This window comes from Monodelphis domestica, chromosome 3 (assembly GCF_027887165.1).
Source record: "Monodelphis domestica isolate mMonDom1 chromosome 3, mMonDom1.pri, whole genome shotgun sequence".
In the NCBI taxonomy this organism is placed as follows: Eukaryota; Metazoa; Chordata; class Mammalia; order Didelphimorphia; family Didelphidae; genus Monodelphis; species Monodelphis domestica.
This window is the reverse complement of record NC_077229.1, coordinates 424,915,706-424,937,112: the sequence shown is the minus strand read 5'-3', so window position 1 is coordinate 424,937,112 and position 21,407 is coordinate 424,915,706. Positions and strand designations below refer to the sequence as shown.

General features: G+C 37.3%; 1 protein-coding gene and 1 non-coding gene across 5 annotated transcripts in view; both read right to left on the bottom strand.

The window, feature by feature from the left end:
- Positions 1 to 21,407, bottom strand: part of ME2 (malic enzyme 2) — a 131,834-nt gene that overhangs the window by 73,655 nt on the left and 36,772 nt on the right. Inside the window, exon 3 of one of the 4 annotated variants that reach the window (XM_056824430.1) lies at positions 6,841 to 6,928. The exons of the other annotated variants lie outside the window; for them this stretch is intronic. The gene's annotated coding sequence lies outside the window, so the exon portion shown is untranslated. The remainder of the gene's footprint in view (positions 1 to 6,840; positions 6,929 to 21,407) is intronic. 4 annotated transcript variants of the gene reach the window in all.
- Positions 19,176 to 19,234, bottom strand: MIR12336 (microRNA mir-12336). Its single transcript, NR_162878.1, has one exon. It is a non-coding gene; the product is annotated as a microRNA mir-12336 (primary transcript).

Below are 21,407 nucleotides of genomic sequence, written 5' to 3'. Positions count from 1 at the left end.
CTGCATAGAATGGACAATCTGCCTAGGGCTAAAACCTCTGAACGCCAGACAGAGATAAGAAAAGCTAGTCCTCCCCACTCAGATAGAGATGGCAAACTCCACAGAAGCACAAAAGCCCCAAAATTCCAAGAAAAACAAGAAGAAGGGGGCGACTTTGGACACATTTTATGGAGCAAAAATACAAAACACAGAGGAGATAGAAGAGGAAACACAAGCAAATGCTCCAAAACCTTCCAAAGGAAATGGAAACTCTCCACAAACCCATGAAGAATTTGAATCTGAAATGATCAAAAAGATGGAAGCCTTCTGGGAGGAAAAGTGGGAAATAATGCAAAAGAAATTCACGCATCTACAAAACCAGTTTGACCAAACTGAAAAAGAAAATCAGGCTTTAAAGCAAGAACTAATAAAGCAAAGCCAAAAGACCAAGAAATTAGAAGAGAACATAAAATAGCTCACAGACAAAGTGACAGATTTGGAAAATAGAGGGAGAAGAGATAATTTAAGAATAATTGGACTTCCAGAAAAGCCAGAAATAAACAGCAAACTCGACATTGTAATACAAGATATAATCAAAGAAAATTGCCCAGAGATTCTAGAACAAGGGGGCAATACAGCCACTGACAGAGCTCACAGAACACCCTCTACTCTAAACCCCCAAAAGACAACTCCCAGGAATGTAATTGCCAAATTCCAAAACTCTCAAACAAAAGAAAAAATCCTACAAGAAGCCAGGAAAAGACAATTTAGATATAAAAGAATGCCAATCAGGGTCACACAAGACTTTGCAAGTTCCACTCTGAATGATCGTAAGGCATGGAACATGATCTTCAGAAAAGCAAGAAAGCTGGGTCTTCAACCAAGAATCAGCTATCCAGAAAAACTGACTATATACTTCCAAGGGAAAGTATGGGCATTCAACAAAATAGAAGATTTCCAACTTTTTGCAATGAAAAGACCAGAGCTCTGTGGAAAGTTCGATACCGAAAATCAAAGAGCATGGAATACCTGAAAAGGTAAATATGAAGGAAAGGGAAAAGGAGAAAAATGTTATCTTCTTCTTTTACTCTTTCAGGTAAATATTTATGGGCAAGAAAAAGGTAGTATTGATGGCATTTCAGGATGATATATAAATTATAGCTACCAGTGTATTTAATTTTTGCCAAGACAGAAGCTGCCATCCTATGCAACTTTGTAAGTTCCTCCCAAAGTAACAATAGCTCTTTTATAGCAATGTATGCCACTAGTTGCATATGAGAAATATGACTCATTTATGTTGTAGGATGACAAATTCTTTCTAGAATCATAATCTTTCAATTGAGAATCCTATTTTTTTTTAGTGATTTCTTGAAGTCAGATTGGAATCTATCAGACATTTTTTTCAATGTAAATATCTAGGTCTTTTTACCTTATGCAAATCTTGCCCGTATCCTCATGCAAAATCTGTCACAGATAGTCCACTTGATGTGCCAGGCCTTTCTCTAGATTGCTTAATATTGTATACAGACCAATTAGGAATACAGGTTGTCCATCTGTTAGCCTAGCTTTTCAATGCACAATCCCTAGTTTACTTGTTTCTTCTGCAATATCTCCTCAATACCATTTATACTTTTTTTTGGTATGTGGTCATGCAATGTGGTCTGCTCCTTTCCTCCTTTTTAGTTCTAGGCCCCTTTCATTGTTCATTGGTATTTCTAAGACATACTAATACACCAAAGATACATAATGCTTATTCAATTTAATATCACAAAGTAGATGACATTTATCTCTTGGCTTTTCTTATAAGAATAGGTAGGCAAAAAAATTTGATTAAAGATTACAATGTTCTCATGCTTAACACAATGAGCACAAAGTTATCTATTAACAGGGGCATATGGAAGGTCTTACCCTTCCTCTATGGAATCTTATAGGGACACTATATGGAATCCTTTTTCCATTTGGACTCTGTGCTACACATGCTCTAAAATAATGACAAACAACTTTTGCCATATATAACTGTTGCCATTTTATTTTTGATTGCTATTAAGCCATCAGAAAATAATCAACAAAGTTCTAGTTGCTGAATCACAGAATTTTACCTAATATTAAATGTAAGAGGATATTTTAACAGAATGGAAATGGAACATTGCAAGAAGCAAAAGAGACAGCAAAGGGCAGTTGGAATGTTGGGACCAGGGGCTGCCAGGAAATTTACCAATAGATGGGGAAGTTCAATTTTGAACCCTGAACTAAAATGAGGTTCCTTTCCTATCTCTGGATTGATAACCCACCATATCCTGCAGATTTCCCAGTCAAATCCATTGCTCATTTAGATTGTAAATTGTTCTTGATTTCTCTATCACAAGACCTTGTGGACTACCAGAATTGCAGCCCCCAGAGAAGGTTTTGCCCTGGAGGGTGGGCTGAGTCAGTCCTGAAGAAAGATACATCTTCCTCTGGGTCAGCTATCCCTAAAAACAGTTGGTGTTTCTTTAACTTTAGATTAGGATAGCCAGCACAGGAGACTCAAGAAGACAGAAAGTTTACAAGCTGGTCCTATAGGCTGACAGTCTAAGCCAGAAGGACCCTTCATAATAATATGTGTTTTAACTTAAGGAACTCCTGTTTTTTACTTCTTCCTTAATCTCCCATCATAGCTATCCTATCCCAACAAATAGTGTTTGTTTACTCAGTAGCAGTCAGATTTTAAAACAAGGGAAAGAAGGTTGGTAAGTGGAGGTTGGTCTGGGTGGAAGACCTCTAAGAGAATCAGGCAAAAGCAAAGTCCTGATTCTTCCACCATTGGTCTTCCTCCAAAAAAAGAGATTTGCCAGAGTGGGACTCCCAGGAAGATTAGGTTTTGCAAAATTCACCCTTTATTCTTCATTCCTGTGGTGTGCCCAAATCTGGTAAAGCCCTCTGCTTACCTGCACCATCATCATATTTGGAAGGGGACAGAGGGCAGTCTTCAGCTCTCTACCCAGATAGGGAGGGAAAGCCCTTGGTGGGGGGGGGGGGTTATTTCACCAAACAAAACTAACTTTAAAACATCATCCCAGGGATTCTATTTCCATTTTAACATAACATATGTATAGGAAATATCTAGTTAGAGATTTTATGACAGCATTTTGCTTTCCTAAATCTAATGATTTTTAAAAGTCAAACAATAAGCATGATAGAACTTGTATTCACTTCAGTTTTAAGTCAACTGTGGATTTCCAAGATGTGGTCTTCTGTAGAATACCATTTCCAAAAAGCCTGCTTGTTTCTTTCTCATACTTTCATCAAAGTTTTTGTAGAGATAGCAAACTAGAATATGGTTAGTGTCCTATTTTAGGAATTGGGTATTCTATCCTCTTTCAAATGCCCTCAAACTTGGGGTGGATCCAGTATCTATTTCTTCTGCATCTACTTTTTCTAGTTTAACTGCTCTTCTCATTTTTCTTTACATTTAGTGCCACTTTTTGTACATTACTATCCAATTCTTCAAGACTATATGGACCATAGAACACCAGATCCTTCTATCCTCTACTATCTCTTAAAATCTGCCCAAGTTCATATTCATTGCTTGGATGACACTATCCATCTCATCTCCTCCTGCTCCCTCTTCCTTAGGCCTTCAATCTTTATCAGCATGAGAATCTCTTCCAATGAGTTCTTTCTTCTCATTATGTAGCCAAAGCACTTGTCTAAATTCAAACAAACAAACCCTTATCCTTCCTCCCTCTCTCTCTCTCTCTCTCTCTCTCTCTCTCTCTCTCTCTTACTTTCAAAAAAGTTTTTGTAGAGATAGAAAACTAGAATATGGTTAGTGTCATATTTTAAGAATTGGGTATTTTGTATTTCCTCCTCCTTCAGATGTCCTCAAACTTGGGGTGGATCCAGTATCTCTCTCTCTCTCTCTCTCTCTCTCTCTCTCTCTCTCTCTCTCTCTCTCTCTCTCTCTCTCTCTCTCTCTCTCTCTCTCACACACACACACACACACACATACTCTCTCTTTCTATTTTAGAATTGATACTGAATATCCTCTGTGAGGCAGAAGAGTGGTAAAGAAAAGGCAATTGGGATCAAAAGTCTCACCCAGCCATAGTCACACAGCTAGGAAATGTCTGAAGCCAGATTAGAACCCAAAAACCTCCTGTCACCTGGCCTGGTTTTCTATCCACTGAGCTACCTCCCTGCCACATACACCCTTTAAAAAATTAATTAATTTCTTTAAGTACTGACTGGTTTGATTTCCTTACTGTCCAAGGAACTCTCAAAAGGATGATCCAGCCCCATAATTTAAAAGGATTGATTCTGCAGCACTCAGCTTTCCTTATAGTCCAACTCTCATAGCATAACTGAAAAAAAAAAAAAAACCACAGCTTTGACTATAGAAACTTTTGTAGGCAAGGTAGTTATCTTTGCTTTTTAGTATGCTGTCCAGATTTGCCATAGCTTTCCTTTCAAGGAACAAATGTCCTTAAATTTCATAGCAATTGCCATCTACTGTATATAAGTTAATAAATAAGGTTACAACATACGGTCTTGCGGTACTCCTTTTTCAGTCTTAAACCAATCAGTTGTTCCATGTTTGGTTCTTGCTTCTTGACGTATGTATAGGTTCCTCAGGAGATAAGTACGATGATCTGATACTCCCATTTCTTTGAGAACTTGCCACATTTTGTTGTGATACACACAAAGGCTTCAGTGTAGTCAATGAAGTAGTTGTTTTTCTGGAAGTCCTTTGCTTTCTCTATAGTCCAGCAAAAGTTGACAATTCTTTGCCTCTCTGAAAATCAGCCTGCTCGGTTCACAGATTGATGAAGCTTAGCTTGCAGAATCTCAGGCATGACCTTACTAATGTGTGAATTGAATGCAACTGTGTGATAGTTTGGACACTCTTTCTGTCCTTCTTTAGGACTGGGACATGAACTATCTTTTCTAATCCAATGGTCACTACTGAGTTTTCCAAATTTGCAGGCATATTGAGTGCAAGACTTAAACAGCATAATCTTTTAGGATTTTAAATAACTCAGTTGAAATTCTGTCACCTCTGCTAGCCTTATTGTTAACTATGCTTCCCAAGGGCTATTTGACTTCTTTCTTTAGAATGTGTGGCTCTGATGGCAACATTAAGATCTTCTGTATATTCTTGCCATCTCTTCTTAATCTTTCCTGAACTTCTGTTTTTTTGTCTTTTATTGTAGCCATTTTTGCATGAAATGTTCCTTTGATATCTAATTTTCTTGTAAAGATCTCTTGTCTTTCCCATTTTATTATTATGATACCAGAAGATGAACCTCTCAGGTTGGAAAGTGCTCAATATGTTACAGGGGAAGAAAAATTGCAAGTTGCTCCAGAAAGAATGAAGTGGTTGAGCCAAAAACAAACGGAAGGTCAGCTGGGGATGTGTGGATATGACCAAAGGAAAGTCCAATGCTGTAAAGATCAATATTACATAGTAACCTGGGATGTAAGATTTATGAATTAAAGTAAGCTGAATGTGGTCAAACAGTAGATGGAAAGTTTAAACAGCATCTTGGGTGTCAGTGAACTTATATGGAAGGGAATGGTTGAATTAATTCAGGTGATCTTTATATATACTATGTGGGCAAGAATCTTCTAGGAGAAATGGAAGTCTTCAGTTAGAAAAAAAGGATGAGGAAAGCAGTCCTGGGATATAATCTCAAACCTAACAGAATCATATCTGTTTGAATGCAAGGCAAACCATTCAACATTACAGTAATACAAATCTATGTTTCAAACATTCCTGGTAAAGAGGCCAAAGTTGATCAGTTTTTGAAGACCTACAACATCTTCCAGAAATAACACTAAAAAAAGACATCATATTCATCATAGGGGATTGGAATGCTAAAGTAGGAAGATACTTTAGAAGATCAAAAGAAGATCAAAAGATAAATGGGAAAACAGGCAAGCTTGGTCTTGAAGTACAATAGAGCAGTGCAGAGACTAACAGTTTTGTCAAAATAGCTTGCTGGTCATAGCAATCACTCTTTTTTTCAACAACCCAAAAGGCAACTCTATATATGGATTTCACCTGATGGTCAACATTGAAATCAGATTGATTATGTACTTTGCAGTCAAAGATGAAGAAGCTGTATAGAGTCAGTTAAAAGAAGACTTGGGGGTGGGAGTCGGGGGCAGCTGGGTAGCTCAGTGGATTCAGAGTCAGACCTAGAGATAGGATGTCCTAGGTTCAAATCTGGCCTCTGACACTTCTCAGCTGCAGTGACCCTGGGCAAGTCACTTAACCCCCATTGCCTAGCCCTTACCACTCTTCTGCCTTGAAACTAATACACAGTATTGATTCCAAGACAGAAAGTAAGGGTTTTTATTTAAAAAAAAAAGGAAGTCTTACCAAAATGAAATCATTTATACAAAGGAGCATTTCCTGCATGGTTTTTAAGAGATTAGTCACTTTTTTCAGGAGAAACTTTATTTTGCTCTTGAAAGTCCTCCAACACAACACAAATTATCCAAAAAATCACAAAGCAAACAAAAATTTATCTTCACAAGTAGGACAGATTGGCTTGGTCACCCTGAACAAGTAGCATAATCGCTTAGTTCTTCCGATAATTCTCAATTTTATGTCACAGGGCAGGTCCTGATTTGCATTAGCGGAATACAATTTGTTACCCAACTTATCAATGAAATCACAGGTTCAATAAAAAGACAAAAACAAAACATATTATTCTTTCCCTGATGCCTGTTGGTGAATATAATTTTGGAAAACATATAAACTAATTAATTGTTGCCATATTTTTACTTCTCTCAGCATCATTTCTAAATGTCATGAGCTTTGGATAAACTTCTTGTTAAGTAATTGACCAAAAAAAACATTTATTAAATACCTACTATATATATGCTAGGCAATGATGAGTTCAGGATGTCTCTTAACTTGAAAGTCCAAGGTACTGGGAGGATGGTGTTGCCTTCTACAATACTAGGGAAGATAGAATGATTTTAGGGGGAAAGATAATTTTTGTTTTGTGACAAGGAAATCACTTTAAAAGACTGATATATATATTAATTTAAGGTCGCTAAGGAATTCAGCTATGTAATTCCTAAATGAAAACTCAAATCAGCCGTCAGCCTTTTATAGAATTTAATTACAAACAGGAGGAAGAAAGGAATTAGAGATAGAGAGAGAGAGAGCGCGAAAGGGGAGAGAAGGGAATAGGGCTTAAATACCCCCTCTGTTTAGGCTGGGCCAAAAGGCCCAAGCCCTTAGATAGCTGGGGCAAAGAAAAGAGATCAGTCCCTATTACTCATGTGACCAAAATGGAGAAACAGTCTCAAAGGCCCCCACCTTCAGCTTCCTTCAGAGCAAGCTTCTCAGAGCACACTTCAACCACTCAGACAAACTCCTCAACCACCCCCCTGAGTCTTCAGACCCCTCTATCTTTAAGGAAACCATCCAAGTTCCCTCCCCTCAGTTCTCACATCTACCAATCACTGTCCATCAATTTCCCTGTGCCAATGGAGGCTCTAGCTTAACCCAGAGGTCTCTGGCTTTGCACATGTCTGTTGAAGGTCATATTTTCAAATAATTAAATCTTTGATCCTTTGCTACAGCCCTTCCTAAATCCTGTTAACCTGAGTAGGGTAGAGATTGGAATAATTAAATTTTGATCTATGCTGCAGCCCTTCCTCAATCCTGTTAGGATTGAGTAGGGTGGAGATTGATTACAAGTATCTCCATTGTATCAATTCTAAAATCAATCATGACTCAAAGAAATTCCTGTTCTATGCTTAAGCATAGGTCAAAGTCCTTTCCATTGTTCAGCAAAAGGTTTCTGTCCTAAAGTAATCTTAAGAAGGGAGGAGGAGGAACCTCCCATGCCAATGGGGTTCACATTCCAATAGACTATCAGTAAGAAATTTTCCAAGTATGAAATTTCCCAATGGTGAAATTTCCAACATTTATAAGTCTAAGGAATTTTAAGGTTTACAGTTTGGGGCAAATTGAATTTAAGATGTCTATTGGTAAAGCAGATGAAGTGTGTAGCCAGCACTGTTTTGACTAATTAGAACAATTATTACAGCCATTTCTGGATATATACCTACTTTCCTTCTAGTCAAACCCTGTCCTCATGATAAAGAAAAACATTAAAGCAAAAATCAGTAAATATTATTTAAGTGCTTACTATGTGCTGGGCACTGTATTAGGTACAAAAGATACAGGTATAAAGAACAAAATAATCCCTACTTGCAATAAATTTAAATTCTAGTGGAGGAGATATACATCTAAAATATTTTCAGCATAAATATATAGTTAATACATATACATTATAACTAATACAAGGTAGTTTGAGAAGGAAGGCACTAGCATCTGGGAAGAATCAAGAAAAGCTTAATATAGAAAACTAGGTCTGAATTGCATTTTAAAAAAAGACTTTACAAGGGAAAGGTGTGGTGATGGGAACTAGACTATCATGTGTGAGGAACATTGTCTGGACCACAGAGCATGAGAACAGGAATACTATTCAGTGAGTCTAGAAAGATAAATTGGGATCAAGTTGCATAGGGTTTGAAAAGCTCAAGAGATTTTATTCCAGGAATAACAGGAAGCCACTGGAGTTGGCTATATTAGAGGAATTACATGGTCAGAACTCTGCAAAATTAGTTTGGCAGTAGTAGGGTAAACCCGAGTGCTGATAAACTTAAGGCCAAATTAAGCAATGAAGAAGCTGTTGAAATGATTTGTGTGAGCGGTCTAGAATGTGGTTACTGTGTGAATGGAGAGATGGCCATCAAATACAAGAAATTTTGAGAGAAATACAGCAAGATCTGGCAACTGAGTGCATATGTGAAGAAAAGTGAGGCAATCCAGGCTAATTTGAGATTATGAACCTGATATATTAGAAGGATAGTGGTGCTTTTGGCAGAATTATGTTCTATTTCAGATGCCTCTAGTATATCCAGATTGAAATATTCAGTTGCATAGGCAAATGAATTAATCAAAAATTAAAAACCTGGGAGTCATCTGGATAAAGATGATGGTTAAACCCATGGGAGCAGATAAGGTTACCAAGACTCAGAATGTAGAAAAAGAAGAGAGCCTAGGCAAGAGTCCTAATGACAGGAGAATTAGGAGATACTGCTGCCATGAAAGCCCAGAGGACAGAGTATAGAGAGAGTCAGAAAGAGGAAGATATAGATCAACAGTGTCAAATGAAATAGAAAGATCAGAAGAGTCTAACCCTGTGTCATGAATTCTTCTGGCAGTCTGATGATACCTATGAACAATGTTTTGTATAAAATAAAATAAAGAGGATTACAAAGGAAACCCAAAGGTTAGTGAAAATAGACACAATTTTCAGAGTCTCAATGAAATCTATCCATAAACTTCAGGTTAAGAAGCCCTAAGATAGGTCAAGAAGGACTCAGACTGAGAAAAGACTATCAGCTTTGGCCATTAAGGGATCATTGGTAATTCTGAAGTGAGCGGTTTCAGTTGAATGATGACTGGATGCCAAATTAAAATAGGTTGAGAAGAAAGGAACTGGAGGCAGTTGAGTACAACTTTTTTAAGGAGTTGATGGCTGAAAAAGGGAAGAAAGATGAATGACAATAGCTTGAGGGACAGTAGGGTCTTGGGAAGGCTTTTTAAAAATGGCAGAGTTGGGGCATGTTTTGAAGGCAGTAGAGAAGCAATTGGTTGTCAGAGAGAAGCTGAGGATTCAGAGGTGGGGTAGGGATGACCGAGGTTGCAATCTGCTATAGAAGATGTAAGGATAATAGGATTGAGCACAAATGTAGAAGGGTTAGCCTTGGCAAGAAGTTCCACCTTTGTTAGACAATGGAAGATATAAAGGGATTTGAGATGAAGAAAATGGGAGTAGAAGAAGCTTACATTAAGTGTTTACCTCCATTTTCTCAGTAAAATAAGAAAGTCTTCAATTATAAAAAGGAAGGAGGGGGGAGGGTAATGGTGGGGGATTTGAAGAAGGAAAGGAAGGTCTGGAATAGCTTCTTTGGGGAGACAGGGAATCAATTAAGGAGAAATGAAAGGTTTGGATTGCTGCAGTGATGGTCTAGTTTTAAGATTAGATAACATTAATTTATAATGTGACCATTCAGCATGTCTGTGGGATTTCCTCTATTTTTGTTGAGGGGCTCATAAGTAAAGGCACAGGAGCTCAATGATGGGAGTAACCTAGGGCAGACCTTTGGCAGGACAAAAGCAGACATAGGGAGGGGAATAAGGGATTCAAGAGGAGAGGACAGCATAGAGCTAAAATGGGTTACTACTGGATTAGAGTTGGAAAGGAAATAAAATACAGAGTAGCATTAATGGCTGGGAAAACATTGAGGGCAGGTAAAAGGAAAGAAAGTGTTGAGGGGGCAGCAGGATGGTTCAGTGGATTGAGAGTCAGGCCCAGAGATGGGAGGTCCTACATTTAAATCTGGCCTCAGATACTTCCTATCTCTGTGACTGTGAGCAAGTCACTAGACCACCATATTTCCTAGCCCTTATTGCTCTTCTGCCTTAGAACCAACACAGAGCATAGATTCTAAGACAGAAGGTAAGGGTTTTTTTTTTTTTTTAAAAAGGTGTTGATTAGGGCAAAGAAAAAGAAAAAAGGATGAAACAGGGAGAGGTAGAATGACAGACTACAGTCAGAGTTTCAAACTGTGTTGTTCAATCATTTCAATCTGACCTTTATGACTAGTTTTGGGGTTTTCTTGGAAAAAATACTAGAGTGGTTTGCCATTTCCTTCTCCAGCTCATTTTTACAGATGAGAGAATGGAGGCAAGAAGGGTTAAGTGACTTGCCCAAGGTCACACATCTAGGCTGGACTTGAACTCAGGAAGATGAGTCTTCCTGACGCCAGGCTGAGTCCTGTATCATACATCATCTGAATGTGTGGTTGAAGTGGAAAGAAGGAATAGGCTATAGAACTTAAAAAGGTTGAGGAAATGACAGGTTAGGGAGTTTGAGGAAGCATCTATATAGATATTAAAACAACTAATATAATGAATCCTGATAATATTTGCAACATTCTGTTTTTTTTTTTAAAACCCCTGCCTCCTTGCTGAGAAGGATCACATGTAATATAGGATCAGAATGGGGTCACTTACACTCTCTCAGGGGAACTAGAGAGAAGGGTATGTGTGAAGGAGCTAAAGAAATGGAGAGAGGGGAGAGACTGAGTGTCCCCTCAGAGATTGGGTTGAATAAGGAGGTTAAGGACTGGAGGAGGTCTCAGAGAATTGACCTGCTACCTCCATTCTTGATCCTGGCTGTTGTTGAGAAGCAGGTAACTCTCTTGCTTCTGAATTTCCCTAATGTCCCAACTGTCCTTTCTCCCTTTGAGACTTGGGTTACTCCTCAGCTCTGGTTTGGAACTAACCTCCCCTCCTTGGGGAGAAAGGTATAATTCCCCTCAAAGCTTCAGTCCCCTTCAGTGACATTAGAAAGCAGGCCTGATATAAAAGGATAACTCTTTATTCTAGGAGACACACACAAGGCAGAGAGAATGGGGTTGTTGGATGAGGCAAAGTGGGAAATGGAAATCCTTATGAATGAACAACTGACCCCCCCAAATCCTGAGGGTTCAGGCTGTCTGCCTGACCCTTTTTTGATCAGTAGTTTGGGATTGTCCTTCCTCCTATCTAATCTAGTTGTAAAATGAAGTTCATGGACAATTTTGGGGATAGAGAGAATCTTCTTTAGTAGATGGCTTTCTACAAAGTCCCAAATCTACTTTTGTCTTCTGCTGGAACCAGAGGGATTTGGGGTTCACTAAAAAGATGATCAATGTCCAGAGAGGCTCTGTTTCAGAGGCTTCCCTCTCAGACCATCCACTCCAGGAGGGCTCCCAAGGAGAAGTGAGGTAACTGTTTTGAATCCTCTCAGCTCTTCTGTTCCTTTCTGGAATCTTGGATCTTCCTTGCCCTTCCCCTGCTTGTTGTTCCTTGGCCAGGCTGGATCTGATTTTCTCTCTTACAGATAGGATCACAGCTCTAGAGCGAAAGTCCATCTTGTAGGAATCTAGTCCCTTATAAGTTATCAAATTAGAACCATAGATTTAGAGTTGAAAAGAACCCCAGAGGTCACTAAGTATATACAATCTTACAGATGAAGAAAATGAAGGAGGAAAGTGAAGTTCAGAAACAGAAGGACAAGTGCCCTACTCTATTCAGTACATCCTACTTCCCCTTAATCTTGCTAGATGCTACTAAGGATGCCTATAATCTCCTAATAATTACACCCCATTTTTTACCATAATTTTTTTTCTCAGAACAACCTTGTGAGGTACGTTATTTCTTTCATGTGATTCTCACAACAATCCTGTGAGATAGGTATTACAGCTAGTACTATTTCCAATTAATTGCTAAAGAAACTAAGGCTCAGAGCGGTTATATGATTTGTTCATAGTCACATAGCTACTAAGTGTCAAAAAAAGGGATTCAATCTAGGTTTCAACTCCTAATCTAGCATTTTATTATATTACATATGCCAAGAGGCTTTGAATGGATGGATGGCAATTTCAGGTCGACTGAGATTGAATACCTGGATTTATATTTTACTCTCATAAAAATTCACCACAACACTTTACCACACTTGTGTTACCACTGTTGTGTCTACCACAACAGTCTCCTAATTGGACTCCTGGCTTCTAGTTGTTCCCCTCTCCAGTCAATCTTCCATAAGGACACCAAAATGATCTTCCCAAAGCCTATGCCTAAATGTGTTACTCTTTTGATCAAGGATCTTTTATGGCTTCCTACTGCTTCTAGGATAAAACAATTCCTAGGCTTGATACTTGAAATGCCTTTTCAAATTGGCTCCTATATACTTCCAGATTTCACATCTTTTTACATATTCATTATGTTCTACCCAGAGAGCAGGTGGGTGGTACAGTGGATAGAGTGCTGGTCCTGGAGTCAAGAAGGCCTGAGTTCAAATGTAGCCTCAGACACTAGCTTTGTGATCCTGGCTAAGTCACTTAACCCAGCTCACCTCAGTTTCCACAACTGTCAAATGAGCTTGAGAAGGAAATGGCAAACTACTCCAGTGATCTTTGTCAAGACAAATCCAAAAGAGGTCACAAAGCCTGAAAATGACTAAACACCACCACCACCACCATATGCCAGCCAAATGAGCATACTTGTTATTCTGAGCTCAGATCACTGGTAACTGTGTCTGTGACTGGATAAACTATCCCACCTCTGCCACTTTAACTACATAGTTTCATTCAAGACAGCTCCTGTGCTCCTTCTTACCCTCCTTCAGGAAGCCATTACCTACCACACTACTTGTTGTCTCCTCCTCCTCAAAAGAGCAGGAATGTCCTCACTTGTGTAGATATTATCCCCCACACCCCAGTAGAATGTAAACCTGAAAGCAGGGAATGTGTCTCATTTTGTTTTTGTACCACTAGTACCTAGCACAGAGTAGGTATTTCTTCATCCCTCTGCCTTAGAGCCATCGCAAACCTATGGAGAAGTGCAAAATAAACCCAAAGTCAACTGGGGTAACATTCCAGCTTGTAGCAAGGAAATACGATATATATAACCCAAGATTTTCATTAGGATTATACAAAAGCAATCTTTAAATAGCTGCTATTTAGACAACGTGATATCTGATGAAATCTAGATTGCCATCCAGTTTAAAAAGGAGGAAGAATGAAGAAAATAAAATTTCAAAAAAATGACAGAATAAACATGAAATCAATATAATACCAAACAAGACCAAATTATGAATGCATGGCAATATTCAAGCTTCTCCGTGACTGTGAAGTGCAAACGTTACAGACATCATGTCTAGGTCTTGATCAGTTTCAATAGCAACCATTAAGTATAAGAAACATTAATGACAATATTGCAACAATTGGCTATGGATAACAATAGTTTGTCTCTAGTGAAATAATGCTCAAAGCATAATTCTATAAGATTGGACAAATAAGTACAAGCTACTACTAAGTGTAATAATTCTCAACTTCTCACTTCTACTTGCCCCAAATACACAAATGTCAAATCCTGATTCTATTTTTACATCTTTCCCTTTCTCTTCACTCTCACACCCACCCACCCATAATTGACCATATCAATAACCAAACTAACAGAAATTACACAATTATCTTAATAGATGCAGAAAAAACCTTCAACAAAATACCCATTCCTATTAAAAACAGTAGAAAGCACATAAATGGGCCATTCCTTAAAATGATACGTAGTATCAACCTAAAACCTTTAGCAAGTATCATCTGCAATGGGGATAAGTTAGAGAAGTCTTTCCAGTAAGATCAGGAGTGAAGCAAAAGGATACCCATTATCACCATTATTATTTAATATTGTATTAGAAATGTTTGTTAGCTTTAGCAATAAGGAAAAAAAAGAAATTGAAGGAATTAAAGTAGGCAATAAGGAAACTCAACTTTCACTTTTTGCAGATGATATGAAGGTATACTTGGAGAAGCCTAGAGAATCAACTTTAAAAAGCTAGTTGAAATAATTAATGACTTTAAAGTTGCAGGATACAAAATAAATCATCAGCATTTTTATATATTATCAACAAAGTCCAGCAGCAAGCAAGAGTTAGAAAGAAAATTTTCATTTAAAATCACTCTAAATAGTATAAAATATCTGGGAATCTACTTGCCAAGGTAAACACAGGAATTAAATGAACACAATAACAAAACACTTTTCACACCAATAAAGTCAGATCTAAATAACTGGAAAAATGTTAATTGCTCATGAATAGGCCAAACTAATATAAAAAAATGATAATTCTACCTAAATTATTTGGTGCTACACTAATCAAACTACTAAATAATTATTTTATAGAACTAGAAAAAAGGATAACAAATTTCATCTGGAAGAACAAAAGGTCAAGAATATCAGGGGAACTAATGAAAAAATTTGAAGGAAAGTGGCCTAGCGATATCAATCTACTACTGGCTAAGAAATAGAATGGTGGATCAATGGACTAGATTAGATTCACAATATATAGGGGTAAATGACATTAGCAACCTGGTGTTTGATAAACCCCTAAATCCCACTTTTTGGGATAAGAACTCTTAACAAAAACTGCTGGGAAAATTGGGAAAGAGTATGGCAGAACCTAGGTATAGGTCATATCTCACATTCTATACCAAGATAAGGTCAAAATGGATATATGATTTAGATATAAAGTGATGCATAACTAAATTAGAAGAAGGCAGAATAACTTACTGACAGATCTTTGGAAAAGGGAAAAATTTATGACCAAACAATATAGAGAGCATTATAAGATGTAAAATGAATAAATTTTATTATATTAAATTAAAAAGCTTTTGCATGAACAAAAATAATATAACCAAGATTAGTAGAGAGTGGAAAAAAAATTTGTAACAAAATTTTCTGATAAAGATCTAATTTCTCAGATTTATAGAGAACCAAGTCAAATTTGTAAGAATATGAGGCATTCCCCAATTGACAAATGGTCAAAGGATATGGAACAAGAATTTTCAGATGAAATCAAAGCCATCAATAATCATATGAAAACATGTTCTAAATCCCTCTTGATTAGAGAAATGCAAATTTAAAAAATGCTGAGGTACCACCTCACACATATCAGATTGGCCAATATGGCAGTAAAAGAAAGCAATAAATGTCAGAGGGGTTGTGGCAAAATTGGGACACTAACGCATTATTGGTGGAGTTGTGAACTGATCCAACCAATCTGGAGGTCAATTTGGCACTATGCCCAAAGGCCTATAAAATTGTGCATACTCTGATTCTATACACTACTAGGTCTGTATTTCAAAGAGAGAAAAAAAAGTAAAGGTAGGTCCTATTTGCACAAAAATATTTATAGCATCTCTTTTTTGTGGTGGCAAAGGAACTGGAAATTGAGGGGATGTCCATCATTTAGAAAATTGGCTGAACAAATTGTGGCATATGATGGTGATGGAATACTATGGTGCTATTAGAAATGATGAGGAGGATGACTTCAGACAAAGCTGGGAAGACCTACATGAACTGGTGCAGAGTGAAATAAGTAGAACCAGAACATGATAGGCAGGGACAGCAATATTTTGTAATGATCAGCTGTGAAAGAATCAGCTACTCTCAGCAATACAATGATCCAGAACAATTCTGAAGGACTTGTGACAATCCATCTCTACAGAAAAAAATGTTGGAGTCAGAAAGCAGATCAAAGTATACTATTTTCCACTTTGGTTTATTTGGCTTTCTATTTTGGGGTTTCAGTTCTATATGAGCATTCCATTTAAATAACAATAAAGATTTTGCATGATAATACACATATCATCCAGATCAAATTGTTTACTATCTTTGGGGAGACAATTTGGATCTTAAAATTTGAGAATATATATGTGGAAAATTGTTATTGCATGTAATTGGAAAAATAAAATGTCTTTTTAAAAAAGAAAATTGCATATTCACATTAAAAAAAAACAAAAAAAATTGTTGTAGTCTCTTTGCTAGCATTTTATTTAAAAATTTTGCATCAACATTCCTGTTTTGACTCTGCCTGGAATAGGTATCCAGACTATATTGTATCATGGAAGAAATTTGGCACATCCCTTTCTTTTCCTATTAAAAAAAAAGCTTATAGAATATTGGGATGAAGAGAATTGACTTCTAAATCCATCATGGGTTGGTTTTTTCCCCCTTGGTGAAGCTCATTTAACGTTTTGCTTAATTTCTTTTTCCGAGTTTGGGCTCTTTATTGCCTCTATTCCTGATTCTGTAAATGAATATTTTATATTTTGGAAATTATTCATTTCATTTAGATTATCAGTTTTAATGGCACACAACTGGGAAAATAGTTTCTAATAATTCCTTTATTTCTTTTTGTTGCTGCTGTGAATTCACCTTTTTTGTCATTGATTTGGTAATTTGATTTTTCTCTTAAAATAAAAAAAATCAAGTAGGTATCTGGGTGTTGTAGTAGGTAGTGGGCTGGGCTCATAATCAGACCCAAGTTCAAATTAAGCCTCAGACCCTAGCTTTGTGACTCTAGATAAGTCACTTTTTCTAAGATGCTGACTGCTTTGTTATTCATTTTAATTCATGTCCAACTTTTCACAACCCCAACTGGTGTTTTCTTGTCAGATACTGGAGTAGTTTGCCATTTCTTTCTCCAGCTCATTTTACAGAAAAGGAGATTGAGGTCAACAGGATTAAGTGACTTGCCCTTTTTACTGAATCCTAATAAATTTTATATTTCAAGCATTTCCTAAACAACTTTTTAAAACTTAGAATCCTGATCAAAACAATGACTGAACATTGAATGTCCAACAGAATGAAGATGAAACACAAAGGTCACCTAACAGAGAAGTGATGGAATTAAAATACACAAAGAGACCAAACAGATTTTCAGACATGGTCAATATGGGAATTTGTTTTGCCAGGATATGCAGCTATATAGAGAACTTTATTTTTCATTTAAAAAATCTGCTTAACAGGAAGGAGGTAGTAGAAGGGTCAGGATAATAAAGAGATTTAGGCTATCATATTGTGTAAAGGGAACCTCTTTTTCCCAGGGTCGTGGACTTTCTTCTTATCCAACCCATCCCATTAGCAAGGCTGGTATGCTCCAGAGGTTACAGGTTAAGAGCCCTAGGAACATGACCCAGTACTAAGAGTTATGGGTCGGGGTCAGAGAGACTTTGATTGGTTCCTGAGATGTGAGAGACCAGCTCTTAGAGAGAGACAGGAAGGGACATGGAGAAAAGAGCAAAAAAGGTCTTTTGTGTGAGGTTTCTGGGAATGATTCTTCTACTCCATTTGACGTTGGTGGCCCAGGCAGAAGACACCCTTGTGAGCTGGTAAGACACTTGCTCCAGAGACTACTGGACTTCCTTGTGGAGATGAATCAGACTTTAGGGTGGTAGGCTAGGAAATAATTTTCTACTTCCTTATTTTTTTATACTATATTTATATTAAATTATTAAAAGCTACTATCATCCTTGTGAGTTAAGAGTTAATTTTATAAATGGCGACCACAACAAATTTTTTACTACTTAACTTATTTTTTACTATTTAACAAAACCAATTTGTAAATATTACATGTAGCATTTTAATTATTACATATTACATTTATTTTTATTATTACAATATGCCATATTTTCCAATATTAATTTTAATTAACTGCTATGCAGTAGTGTTAATTAAAATTCAACCAATGAATCACCTGACCAAAGAGAAACAGTGAAAATACTCTGTATAATCTTGCTGCTAAAAAAATATTTCAATGCACTGCCTTAATGAGGTGGGGCTCTTTCAATATTACTACTGAATGAAATATGGTTTATTGAAAAAATAATCTGTTAAATGCACAGGATTTTAAATAGATACCATTTCTATATAAAAAAACCATCATACTCATAAGATACATGCTATAAGAAAAATAAAAAACATGAGAATGTTTCTTGTAAACAATATATTGTCAGATTCTGCTTTCTAATCCATTCTCTTATCCTTGGTTCTATGGTTGAATTCATAATTTTCAGTAATGATCATTACTTGTATATTTCCCTCTATAATATTCTCTTCTATTTTCTCTGTGTGGGATGCAATTGTGCATTATTCAGTATACATTGATTTACTATTAGTAATCATAGATTGGCAACTTCCTAAAGAAAAACAGTGAAGTTAGATGCCATCCACTAAGAGGTATCAATCTCTCCTTTTGAAGAGTTGAAGAATCCCCCTTCCCCAAGCAGCTACATATATATTTGTATAGGCCTTTGGTATACTTTTTGAAAGGTGGCTGAGATACCCTTCCCCTTTCTTTTAGGAAGAAGTTTGGGTGTCCTAATTTCTATGAGAGAAATCTCAGAATTTACAAATTATAATCTTGACTAAGAAATGTTACAGTCTGAATGTTGCTACCCAAGGAATATTATAACAAAATCTGACTCAACTGAGAAATTGCAAACCTAAGGAATATTACAAGATAAAGAAATATAACATTTCATGTTACACTCAGAAGCATTAGGAAAAATTAAGGAAGATAGGGGAAGAAGGATAGGACAAGATAAATATAAAAACACTCAGATGATGGGAAAGAGGAGATAGCATTGTGTTGTAATCCTATACATTCTGCGTAAATCTGAGCATCTGGGCCCACTACTTTTGGGGCCTCTCAGACTAGGGAGCCACTTTCTCTCTCATCCTTGACCCACCACCCCGGATACTGTCTCTCCCCAGGCTAGTGTCGTGTCATTTAAGAAAGTTACTTTGTCATCACTCCAAACCATCTTCACAGAGAGATGACAAAGTAACTTTCTTAAATGACACGATTTGAGACCATGTCAAAGCCCTATTCAATAATAAACTCTGTTGCCTCAGCATCAAATACATATTCCTCGGTTTGACATTTTAAAGTCCTTTCCAGCCTGCTCTAATTTGCCTTTCGAAGCTCATTATGATGATTTCCCTTGTTCTTTATAGTCAGACCTCACTAGCCTTCCCCCTGTTCTTCCCAGCTGGCATTTCATCTTGTCTCCTGTCTTTGCACCCAGACTGTGTATCCGGCACAGAATGCAGTACTCCCTCACCTCTGCCTCCCTGGTTCCATATTTTTATAAGGAATTTTCTTAATCTCGATGTCTCTTTAAGAGGCAGTAACAGACAGTTCTCCCCCTATCTCTTTTAACAGACCAGATATAAAAAGAAAGCCAGTTAAGAGAAAGTCTCCATTTCTCTGGCTTTGGAGGAAGCATGGAAGTTCTGAGGGGGCCTGTGTCACTGTGACAGGCAGTTTCACATTGACAGTTGAGGAAGAACTTTTTTTTTTTTTAAAACCCTCACCTTCCATCTTGGAGTCAATACTGTGTATTATGTATGGCTCCAAGGCAGAAGAGTGGTAAGGGCTAGGCAATGGGGGTCAAGTGACTTGCCCAGGGTCACACAGCTGGGAAGTGTCTGAGGCCAGATTTGAACCCAGGACCTCCCGTCTCTAGGCCTGGCTCTCAATCCACTGAGCTACCCAGCTGCCCCCAAGAACTACTTTTAAGGATGTGTTGGAGATTAATGTTCATTGATTAGATTAGGTAGATAAGTAGGGAATTTAATCTTAGTCAGTGTAGGTAAGAAAGGTCTACAAGTCTAAATGATCATCCTAGTGCAAACACCAACAACATGGAAATAGGTTCTGATCAAGGACACATGTAAAACCCAGTGGAATTGCAAGTCGGCTGCGGGAAAGCTGGGGGGGAGGGAGGGAGGGAAATATGATTCTTGTAACCAAGGAATAATGTTCTAAATTGACTAAATGAATTCAAAAATAGCAAAAAAAAAAAAAAAAGAAAGGCCTTCAGCTTTGTCAAGCAATACGATCCTGCCCAAGAAGGCAGTTAGATTTAGGGTTTCTTACAGATTTTAGTATATATAGGGTTTAGATTTTTAGGCATAGTCATACAACATAAGAGCTATAATCTTTTATTTCCTATCCCAACTCTACTCGAATAAGTAAGTGTTGGTGATTTACCAAACTGCTCTCTCGACTTTTATCACAATATTATTAACCCCTCACAATATGAAGCCTTTCCTGGTCCCTCACCCTACCCCAACTCTGCTCAGTTCTGAACATACTTGTCGGTATAACTCTCAAGGCAGAATGTATGCTATGTACTGGGGAGGACTGTTTCATTTTGTCGTCAGGTCCGTGGAGCCCAGCATATGGTCTGGCATCTAGCAGGCACGTGGGGAACACATGTTGATTGGTTGATTCATCTTCTCTATCACCTAATCAAGCTCTGCATGTATTAGGTCCTTAATGTTTTTTAAGCTCTATCAGGTGTGATGGGGAAATAACCAGCAGCACATAACCCAATTACATAGCATAAGGAGAAAGACATTTCATTTTGAACAAAAACTTTGGGAAAACAAATAATATAAGAGGCTATTAAAAACATGATAAACTCAGGAAAGAACAATAATACATTAAAATAAGGGCCATCAGATTTATGCTGTGTGGATCTAAGACTCTTCATATAATCTCATGATGAATTAACACTATCAGTGGAATCATCTTTAAAGCACAAAGAGCAGCCGGAAGTTGCCACATTTCCAAATAATTTCTTGCATTGCCTGAAAAGCATTTTAAAACCATATGAACAATTATAATAATGTAAAAGAAAACAATATTAAAAAAATCAGAAATCAGATTAAATGCAATGATCTTTTTAAACCACTGCACCAAATGCAAAAGATGTTCTTTCCTCTTAGAAGAGAGATGGTGGACTATGAGAGTGGAGTGCTGATTTTCAAGATCCAATGTAGAGGTTGCCTGGTTTTGCTAATTTTTTTTAAGACAGAGGTCTATGGGAACTGTTGCATAAAAAACAAATGGCATCATGAGGCAAGCAACATGATTCAGTTGTTTGAGAGCTGACCTGGAGCTGGAAGGTTCAAAACTGGCCTCAAACACTGTGTGATCCTGGGCAAGTCACTTGAC